This window comes from Loxodonta africana, chromosome 8 (assembly GCF_030014295.1).
Source record: "Loxodonta africana isolate mLoxAfr1 chromosome 8, mLoxAfr1.hap2, whole genome shotgun sequence".
NCBI classification, from domain to species: Eukaryota; Metazoa; Chordata; class Mammalia; order Proboscidea; family Elephantidae; genus Loxodonta; species Loxodonta africana.
This window is the reverse complement of record NC_087349.1, coordinates 131,044,229-131,054,037: the sequence shown is the minus strand read 5'-3', so window position 1 is coordinate 131,054,037 and position 9,809 is coordinate 131,044,229. Positions and strand designations below refer to the sequence as shown.

Genomic DNA, 9,809 nt, shown 5'->3' with positions numbered 1-9,809 from the left:
ATCTGGCGGAACTACAGTTTCTGTCTTTGGACTGTCATGAGAATCTTGTATCTTTAAATTAACTAAAATTTCTCTTGAGATAACCTGTGTTTATGAACGGGCCAAGAGCCATTTTAACTTACTGAAATGCCTTTGTTAAAATTATTTTTCCATCTTATTTTTCTTTGTATCTGAACTACCAGGGAGAGCCCCTCCTGCTTGGTGTTTACGAATATTTGCTGAATGGGTACACCAAAGAACTACCAAATGAATGAGTGGGCTGGACACTGAGAAATGAATGTCAGGCACTGAGAAATGAACTGCTTGCTGATGAAAATTGGGACACGAATATTGGGAAGTGATCTCTCTCAATTCTAGGTTGAGGGGCAGAATGGTGGCAGAGAGGCTCAGTTAGAGAGAGGAGTTCTGAAAAGATTTTCAGGTGTTGGATCAGGGAAAAGCAAGCCTTGCCCATCCAGGAGCCTGGGGAGGTGCCTGCATATCCTGCAAGGTGGGCAGAGAGAAGAGAGAATCAGCAAGGTTCTTCAAAGGGGTTGGCTCATAGGCAAGGGAGAAGAATGGGGTCTTGGGTGGCATAGAAAACTCTCAAAGAAGGATCTAGTGATTGAGAAACATAGCGGGAAGGAAGTACCAGAGAAAGAACTAAAAGAAGAAAGCTGAAAGGGGAATGGAAGAATTTGAGCTTGTTCTAGAGGTCCTTATTGAGGTGCCCTGATTGAGCGGCAATCATCACATGCTGGAAATGACCCAAGTAAAGCACAGACCCGCATCTTCTACAGCTTTACAACTGAAGATGAAAGTATGCATGGTGTACACAAAAGGGCTTTCATCTCAGAGTAGACTAGGACTCTAGCCCTTTTCTCAAATAGAGTTAAGGGCTGCCTGTCAGATTTCTCATTTTTGTCTTGGCTATGAGAAAATTCAGACAATTTTGATGCTTGATTACAGTCATTCTCTCAGTACAGTTGGTGGTAGATGTATGTCTTTCTTCCTCCTAAACAGCTTCTGGTCTTTTTTTCTCCTTGCCATAGCTGACTGTTTCACATGTGTTTCTATATTTTAAGTTATCTCCTCTTCCTTTGGCAAGCAGTCTGGATTTGAATTGAAAATAGTGAACTGCTCCACTCTGCATCATTAAAATTGTCCTTTCATTGGCTGCAAGTGTGGTTCTTAGAGAAAAGGCTGGTGGGATTGACAGTTCAGTGATGTCACAGACAGTCTAGGTGTGCTAGAGTCCTAGGACACAGATCCTGCCACCCTTACCTTGCTGGTCCCACAGCCTTCAGCACGTCCCAGCCAGACCCCCACCTCTACCTGCCTATCCTGCAGAAGAGGCAGACGTCAGGGACAGCAGCTGCCCAACATTCATTTCTCAGTGTCCAGCCCACTTCTCCATTTGGTAGTTCTTTAGTGTACCCATTCAGCAAATGTTCATCAACACTTACCAAGCGTGAGTGGCTTTCCCTGGCAGTTCATATACAAAGAGAAATAAGATGGAAAAATAATTTTAATAAAAGCATTTCACTAAGTTAAAGTGGCTCTTGGCCCATTCATGAGATATTTCCAGTCTCATTTTGTGAATGTTGTTGTAAGCTACTGTCAAGTTGGCCCCCAACTCATGGAAACCCTATGCACAACAGAAGGAACTGCTGTCCAGTCCTGCACCATCCCCCATAATCAATTGTGGATAGGACTGTTGTGATCCATAGAGCTCTTTTTCCCTTCAAATTATTCCAGCATCATTAACTTAAACTCAATTCCCCCTTAGCAAAAACTCCCCTTTTTTTCTCTCCCTCCCACCCCTGGTAACCACTAATAATTTTGATTTCTAGGTATTTGCTTGTTTCATATAAAGTGAGATCACACAGTATGTGTCCTTTTGTCACTGACTTAATTCACTCAGCATGATGTTTTCAAGGTTCATCCATGCTACAGCATGCATCAGGACTTCATTTCTCTTTGTAGCTGAGTAGTATTCCACTATGTGTATATAAAAAAAAATATACCATATTTTATTTATCCATTTATCTGTTGATGGACATTTCAGTGATTTCCACATTTTATCTATTGTGAAAAGTGCTGCAGTGAACCTTGGTGTACATGTTTATTTGTATTTCTGCTTTCACTTCTTTTGAGTGTACACCTAGGATTGAGATCGCTGGGTCATATGGTAGTACCATGTTCAACTTTTTGAGGAACCACAGTTTTTCACAGTGACCACCAGCAATGCATGGGGGTTCCAGTTTCTCCACAACCTATCCAATACCTATTGCTTTTCTTTTTTTTAATCTTTGTCATTCTAATCAGTGTGAGATGGTATCTCATTGTGGTTATGATTGCATCTCCTTAGTGGCTAATGAGGAGCACTGGTGATGCAGTGATTAAGTGCTCGGCTGCGAACCTAAATGTCTATGGTTCAAACCCACCAGCAACTCCAAGGGAAAAAGATGTTGACAGTCTGCTTCTACAAAGATTTATAGCCTTGAAAACCCTATGGGACAGTTTTACTCTGTCCTATAGGGCCGCTATGAGTCAGAATCAACTCAACAACAGGTTTGTTTTTTCTGGTTTTCAATGGTCAATGATGTTGAACATCTATCTTTTCATGTGCCTGTTGGCCATTTGTATATCATATTTGGTGAAATGCTGCTCAAGTCCTTTGACCATTTTTGGATTGGTGTGTTTATCTTTTTGTTGTTAAGTTGTGGAAGTTTTTCTATATTTTGGGTATTAGACCCTTATAAGTTATATGGTTCCCCAAAATTTTCTCCTAATATATAGGTTATCTTTCCACTCTTTTGGTAAAATCTTTTGATGAACAACTGTAGAGTTTTTATTGGCTGATTTTCAGAAGTGATCACCAGGCCTTTCTTCTTAGTCTGTCTTAGTCTGAAAGCTCCACTGAAACCTGTTCAACATCATACAAAAAAATAAAATAAAAACCCTTTGCTGTCTAGTCAATTCCAACTTGTAGCAACCCTATAGGACAGAGTAGACCTGTCCCATAGGGTTTCCAAGTAGTGTCTGTTGGATTAGAACTGCCGATCTTTTGGTTAGCTGCTGAACTCTTAACCACTGCACCACCAGGCCTCCATGGTCAACATCATAGCAACATGCAAACCTCCATTGACAGATGAGTGGTGGCTATGCATGAGGTACACTGGCCTGAAATAAAACATGGGTCCCCAGTGTGGAATGCAAGAATTTTATCACTGAAACACCAATGCTCCCCTGTGAATGGCATTCGGTCCTGGAAGTCATTCTCTTCTCCTAGTTTGTTACACTGGCTCTATGTCATCTTAGCCCCACCCTAAGCTTACTGAGAAATACCTGTGGCCATGACAGTACTGAGTCTGAGTCAACACCAGATGCTGCTTAGAAGGGGATTCCATTTGCTCACTGGCTGGTGCTGCATGACTGGCCCCACAGGTTGTGAATCTCACTTTTGCAGAGTTTTTTTTCTCTTGTCTCTACTGATAACAGAACCATTGAGCTTATAGTGGGATGAGGATCTTATGGTAAAGGGAAGGGATGCTGAGACAGATGATGTCCTGTGGATAGAAGCCTAGCCTAGCATCCCATGATGCTGGCAGGCACCATGATATCTAACCAGTCTCTAAAATTATACAGGAAGGAAAGGCTGCTCTTTGTCCTTGTAATGGATAATTTTATGTGTCAACATGGTTAAGCTATGGTGTCCAGTTATTAGGCCAGACATTTGTCTAGATGTTGCTATGAAGTTATTTACATGTGATTAGCATTTAAATCAATTGACCTGAAGTATAGCAGATTACCCACCACCCTCCTCCCCTCTAATGTGGGTGGTCCTTATCCTATCAGCTGAAGGCCTGAATATGTTTCCTCAGGGAGGACTCTACCTCCAGACTATAAATAGACATTCTGCCAGAATTCCTCTCTCCCTCCCACCACCTGACCTTCTGGTTTCAGGCACAAGAATGCCAGAGTTTCCAGCCTGTCACCCCACCTACAGATGTTGGACTTGCCCACTCTCACAATTGCATAAGCCAATTCCTAGATATATATATATATATATACATATATATATATACATATATATATACACATATATATATATACATATATATGTATGTCATACTGGTTCTGTTTCTCAGAAAATCTGACTATGACAGTCCTCAAGTTCAACTGGGACTAGTCATTGTTAGTCAGGTGAGACATTGTTGCATGTTGTAGTCAGGTGGTAAGAGGCTTCCTGAGGCAGCTTGTGAATAGCTGAAAATAATACCCATATGATGGAGAGAGCTGAACTAGCCCTGGGAAGATGCTTAGGGCAGGAGACTTTAGCATCAGTAGTGGCAACCCTTGGAGACAAAGGAATAGACTGAGCTCTAGTGACAACACTGACACAGGTATGGCCCACAGTGGGTCCCTCTGTGGGCTGCAGTGTCCTCATTGTACAGGAGAGGGTTTGATGTGGCTGTTTCCATGGCTGACTCTGATTCAATCCTGTGCTCTTGAGTGGGAGTGGAAGATATCATTTGCCAGGGATGGGACCAGAAACTCTCATTCCCCAGTGTCAGTCTCTTCTTACTTCTTCATCCCATCATCAAATGCGTCCCCTGCCTTTTCCTCCACCACCACAAAGGAATGACCCAACACTGAGTATGGAAAAACTGGCTTTGAATTACCTTCCAAAGCTACAGAGAGCTTAGCAGGAAGCCCAGCAGGAGCTGAGGGATGTACCCCTCAGGCTGGGAACTCACAGACCACCAGGAAGGAGGAGGAGCAGGAGATGTCATTCCAGGACCCATTCTTCAGCAGGACCACACAGTCCTCCCCTGAGCCATAGTTATTAGGCTCATCATCCTTCCAGTTGCTGTAGGCCAGCCTTCCTCCTGTTACGTAAACTGGCCTTCGGTCACCTCATCTGTGATGCCAAGGAAGGCGTTGTCATTGGCTACATTCTGGATGGCCTTGTTTTCCTCAGCACTCTTGGAGGTGGCCCTGGTGGCCAGGAGCGAGGTACACAGAGCCTTCACTTTGGAAAAGGTCATCTTTTCACCATTGGTCACATAGAACTTCTTCCTAGACTTTTTGCCCAAGGAGAAGATTTGCACTGAAATCACAAAGGGTGGGTGAGGTTGACTAATGTTGGAGCCCAGCCCAGAAGAGTGGATGAAAAAGTCTTTCCCTGGACAGGGCTCCTCAGGAGAAACTTTCTGGCACAAAGGCTAAGGTCAGCTTGAGTTAGAACTCTGAAAGATAGTCCCCATGCCCAACCAGGTCATGTCAGAGCCAGTAAGGAAATAGGCCTTAGTCATAGGGCCAGGGAGGGATACCCAGCTCTTGGCAGACAGCCTGGACTCTTCTAGGATATTCCAGCCTGGAGACAAACATCTATTAAAACCCACCACCGCACAGATGGACACAGGGAAACACACTGGGGCCTCACCACCAAGCCTGGGCACCAGATTAGAAAGAAGCTTGGACAGTGATCTGAGAAAAATGGCTGCTGAGGAAGAAGCCAAGACTCTGGAGATGACAGACCTCCAACCAGTACTTCCTCTGCTACTTCTTGGCTGTGTGACCTTGAATGATGTACTTACCTTCACCTCCTGGACCGCTTTCCTCGCCTATAAACAAAATGGCAGGCACCCATGAATAGGGTTGGTGAGAAGATTGAACAAAACCATAGTATGAGGAAATGCAGACCTACCATAGCCACTGGTATATAATAAGTGTTCAGGAATGTTAGCTCTTTCCCACTCTCCTAAAAATCTGGAACATCCTGAAAAAAGAAATGAGAACCAAGAAGACATCAGGAGCAGAGAAAAAGCTTACGCTTTTTGGTGTGGTCCAGTTCTGATTTCAGGCTCCTTATCTGTCTCGCTAAGACCACCAGTTTGTCCTCAGCAACTACAAAGCAACAGGGAGAAAGGTATTTATTGAGGAGACCCTAAATTGGAAAGTATTTTGCTATTTATTTATTCATGCTTAACAAAAAGTATGGTTATTCAAGAAAATGCAAAGCAAAAGGAAAGAAAATAACTGTATTCCTGTATTCCCAGTAACTTTAAAAAACTTGAAAACTAGCGTTCTGGACCCTTTTCTTTACATAAAAAAAAAAAATTTTTTTTTACATACTGCTTAAATATTGCAGTATTATAATAATTTACAAAGAAAGACCTAGCTCATTAGTCTCCTTTTTGAAAATTTTTCTTTGTGATTGTCCTTAATGTCTCATCCCAGGTAAACTTTTTAAATACTTTTATTATTATGATGGGCCGGTGGGTGAATACTAATAAGGAGGTTACTTTTTTTTTTTTTTATCAAGGGGGCCGTTGTTGCTCAATTTACTCTGAATTAAGTTGCTGCTATGATAGTTCCCCATTATCCAGGGTCCTAAGAGACAGACCATTCTCCTACCTCCCTGTGACAACAGACATAAACCCAGCACCCGGGAGGGCCCGTTTGCACCTCCCAGCCTGGAGCCACACTGGCCTGTTTCAGCTGAAGAACAGCCATCTCTGCCAGAGGCCTGGTGAGGGAGTGGCCCTGAGGTTTGGAAGTCTGTAAGCAAGCACGAGTGGGAATTCTCTGTAGCCCCAAATAGTGCTGAGAGGCCAAATGTGAGGGTCTGGAAGCAGAATCCAGCATTTGAAGGAGGAGAAGGGGCTTCTCCCACCAGTACCCAAGTTCCCGGGGCCCTGTGTCTCCTTAGCCCTGACTGCTGGGGTAGGTTCCTTACCCGATCTGTCTCCACGATCTCCTTTTGGGCCTGGAACCCCAGGGAGCCCTGTATTTCCTGGAGGCCCCAATTTCCCAGGAGGGCCCTGCAAGCCTTTGAGCCGTTGGCCTATTGAAAGGCAAAGGAGACATGACCCAAACATTCATTCTCTTCCTCCAAAAACTCGATATTCAATTTATATTGACCCCAGGAATTGGCAGCCCTGGGCCCATTTTCTGGGTCGTAGCTTCCAGTGAGCTTTGGTGGCCCAAAGAAGAAAGTCCTCCTGCAACCAGGGGAAGGCCATCATGACCAGCTCCCTGAGCAGGCAGGACAAACCCTCTCGATGTACAGCCCACACCATCAGTTCCTGTGTGTAAATGTGGGTCCTGGAGAGCCAGAGAAGCATCACTGTTGTGGAGGGAACCATCATCGGCCACACAATAAAGGCCAGCTTCCCTGTCTCCATGCTCGAGCCCTGGTAGGGGACATAAAGATTTAGGGGGATAGAGAAGCCCACCCTGTACCTGGTTCTCCTTTCTGTCCCTTGGGCCCATCTCGCCCATCTGTGCCCGGGGTGCCATTGGTGACAGGGATGCCTCAGGCAACTGCCTAGCAGGTCTTCTGGGCATCCTCACAGGCTTTTTTTCCTGAGCAGGATGCTGTCACCACACACAGGAGGAGGAGAGGGAGCCATGGAAACAGGAATGTTGTCCTTACCTCAGAGTGGAGAAAGGGAAAATAATGCCATCTCATCTTGTTCAGTCAACAAACATTTGCTACCACCTTGGTGTGCTGGTGCTGTGCTCAGGACAGGAAACACAACCCTTCACTCTGAGTTATCCTCAGGCTACTTGGGAGACAGGCAAGTAAACATTAGATCAGTACTAAAACCCAGGTAGACGCAAGAGCAGTGGGGGCCCATTCTCCCTTGGGCTCCAGCATACCTGTTAGGACAGGTTTTATGGGTTAGCCCACAGGGTCTAGAAATTACAAACGAGCCTGTCTTTGGTGGCCTGGCACAGAAGGAAAACAGACCCCACTGCCTGTGTGAGCTTTGGCCCCTCCCTTTCTTGACCTCCTTCTTGTTGGCCAAGGGAGCCTGTTTCCCTCTTCTTCCCTTACCGTTGGGTCTGCCTCAAACTGTAGCAGGCCAGCACAGGTCCCACAAGGCTCCCTTCCTTGGCTGGACCTGGTCTACAACACACACCTCCTCATTTCAAACAACAATTGCTGTTTTCCATGCAGAACCCAAACCACCTCCAAAACCTGGCTATTTCCCCAGCAGACAGTCAACTACCTTTTATCAGTTCATCATTTGGTAGCAGGCACTTGCTGGAGCCCAGAACCCAAGGTTCCCTGAGGCAGCATTCTGACCCCCAGAATGGACCCTTCTCTCCGTCACTGGACTTGGCCAGATGAATCTTGGCTTTGCTTCTCTCCCTTGGTTTGAGATTTTCCAAGAGAGGCCATTTCTGCCGTGTAGAATGGGGCTCTCAAAATTTCTGTTCGCCCTGGCCTGGCAGGGTGCCAGCTCACTCTCCTTCCCCTGGAAGGATTCTCTGTGTGCTGCACAGCTACCTCCAAGCTCTGTGCCCCTGTCCATTTGTCCATCCCCATCCAGCCTTTGCTCGACTGCCTCCTCTTCCAGGGAATTTTGGCAGCCCACCCCCATGGACCTCTCCCCATACCCCACTCTGGCTTTTTATCCAAGCTGCCTTGGCAGCATAACTACTGCATGTACATTCACCTCCCCTAGTCTGCCAGCAACCTTAGCCCTTCCCTACCTCCAGGGCTCCAGGAATGGTGGCCAGCTGGAAGGGAACTTTCTGGAACACATCCTCCTACACTCTTCCTCTTCCTACCTTCCTGTCCTCTTTCTTTTCCCTCTCCTCATGGTGTTGGAGGCTAAGGCCAGGGCCTGAACATGTTGCTGGCACACCCCCCTTCTTTTTTTCCTTCGACTAAAAAGATAGCACTTCAGCTTGTGATGGTCAAGTGGATCCAGAAAGGACACCAATATCCCAGGTCAGAGACCAGCTGAGGTCCTGGAAGGAGAGGCTGACAGCCCACTAAAGCCCCTGCTCAGACCTTACCAGGTCAGGTAGCCAGACTCCTGGCCCAGCCCAGAGTTCTGTCCTCCAGAAATGGCTTACTGGAGCTCCCGCAGGGCATGGAGGCAGTGGCCGGGAAGTGACTGTCCAGCCCAGGCAACAGACAGATGCAGCAGCGATGTCAGACCTGATGATCAGTGACAGTGCTGGCCTGGCCTTTAACCTCAGATTAATAAACAACTGTTGTTAGGACTTGTGTAGGCCGGGAAGCTCCCCAGGGCTGCTGGCGGGTGCTCCGGCACAATGCTGCTGCCTCCACTGTAATGCCCCAGACTCCTCCTCGCAGCTCTCCCTCTGCTGCTCCACAGAATCACACGGAAAAAGATGAGTTAAAGGCCTAAACCTTGAGTCACTGCATTCCTCCTCTTCTTGTTCGTTTCTTTAAAGGAACGAGAATGCCTTATTCAGTGCCTCCTTTGGGCAAGTCACAGGCCTGGGCACAAAGGGAGGAGTATTTGTGGACAGCTTAGACTCAAAGCTGAGTTTGGACTTGTTTACGCCACTGCTCCCTCTGCCTGGAACACACTTCCTTCTATGTTTGCGGAGCTGTCTGTTATCCAGGTTTCAGCTTAAATATCATCTCTAGAGAAAGGGCTTTCCTAACCACTCAATTTTGTCGCCAGTCCATTACTAAATGATGATTTTCCTGTTTTCATTCTCTGTCTAATATTTAGGTCTATGTGAAATTGTCCTATTTATCAGGTTGCTTATTTACTGACCATCCCACCCCATTAGAATGTGAACTTCATCAGGACAGGAGTCTTGTTCTCTGACTGTTTTATCCCCACTAGGAGAGTGCCTGGAAGCAGAGCTGAGTCTCTATAAACATTTAAGGAGCAAGTTAATCCTCCAGCATCATGCCCTCAGAGTGCTCCCTTGACTTCTCTCAGGATCAAGCTCACGCTGTGCCCACTTCCCAGTGTTTGGACTTTTCGAGGGCAGAAGCTGTGTTTGATTCACCTCCTTGTTCCTAGGGTGCAACCCAAGGC

General features: G+C 46.1%; 1 pseudogene; it reads right to left on the bottom strand.

The window, feature by feature from the left end:
- Window positions 1-4,298: 4,298 nt before the first annotated feature.
- Window positions 4,299-8,575, bottom strand: LOC100673317 (mannose-binding protein A-like; annotated as a pseudogene).
- Between the last annotated feature and the right edge of the window lie 1,234 nt (window positions 8,576-9,809).